This window comes from Tarenaya hassleriana, unplaced genomic scaffold, assembly GCF_000463585.1.
Source record: "Tarenaya hassleriana unplaced genomic scaffold, ASM46358v1 Cleome31, whole genome shotgun sequence".
Lineage (NCBI taxonomy): Eukaryota > Viridiplantae > Streptophyta > Magnoliopsida > Brassicales > Cleomaceae > Tarenaya > Tarenaya hassleriana.
Genome location: NW_010966274.1, coordinates 751,961 through 753,255, shown reverse-complemented (window position 1 = coordinate 753,255; position 1,295 = coordinate 751,961).

The following is a 1,295-nucleotide window of genomic DNA, read 5'->3' as shown; positions in this document are numbered from 1 at the left end:
TCAGTCGCAAATATTGAGCGCCTCCTACAGTGTGTCGCATATCGGTCGCATACTATCCGCGACGCATAACATCTGTCGCAAATATGTCGTACACGTAGACCAACCGAACATATCTGTCGTATACTGTGTCGGTACATACCGACAGACCATCTGTCGTAAATTATCTGTCGTTTTCCGTCGTATTTCTGTCGCAAATACGTGCGACAGAGTTATCGGTCGCAAGCGGTCGGAAATTTGCGACAGATTTTGCATCCAAGTCCGACAGAGATATTTTTCCGAGATTGTGTCGCTTTTTAGTCGCGGTCTGTCGCAAATTTTATTGCGACAGAAATTTCGGTCGCAAAAGGTAGGGGTGTAAAATGGGCGGGTCGGGCCGGGTTCGGACCGATAACAACAAAGTCATTTAGTTCACAAATAAAAATAAAATTGAAAAAATTATCCAATTGTTCAATTCTCCAACACCACAACATGCGATTAAAAACTTTGAAACGTGATAAAAAATAACAAGCATAATATAAAAAGAAATTCTATCATGTAATTAATTTAAAACTTATAGAAAAAAATCAATATGTTCATATACAAACAAAGTTTTAAAAATATATATATTTGAAAACTTTTACCCTTTCTAAAATGTAAACTTATATATATATATGTTTGGCTCATGGAGAAACGTATGATACGTCGTCATCATCACGTGTTTCACAAATGCAAGAACAACTTGTGGAAAACACGTCGCTACCTCCGATCTTTCAAGAAGATCAAGACCGAAATCTATATGCAGAGATGGTGAATGATGCATTTCCCAACGTTGCTCCTTCTCCATATATGGAAGAAGAGCCAAATGTTGAAGCGAAAAGATTTTATGATATGCTTAACACGGCTGATGACGACGTATCATACGTTTCTCCATGAGCCAACCAAACATAATAGTTTGACATAAAACCTCTTCTATAAAGGTGCTTATACACTTCATACTGACTTCGCCATCTTTTATTCTCGCATTTTGAGTACGGACATGGTAACTTCGAACTCTCAATATACGACGTTTGACTTGTTGCAAACGCCATAAAATGTTGTAATCCTTCAGCAAACTCACTCGAGATTTGATTAGAAGAATCAAATCTATTAATTCTGGATGAAAAAGACATTTTTTTGTAAATATTTTTTTTTTCGTTAACACTTTTTTTTTCCTATCTATGCATGCTCATCGCGGGGTGGATATATAGGTGGAACGTTGCGACGGAATTGCGACCGATATTTTCTGTCGTAAAATGATTTGCGACCGAAGTGCGACA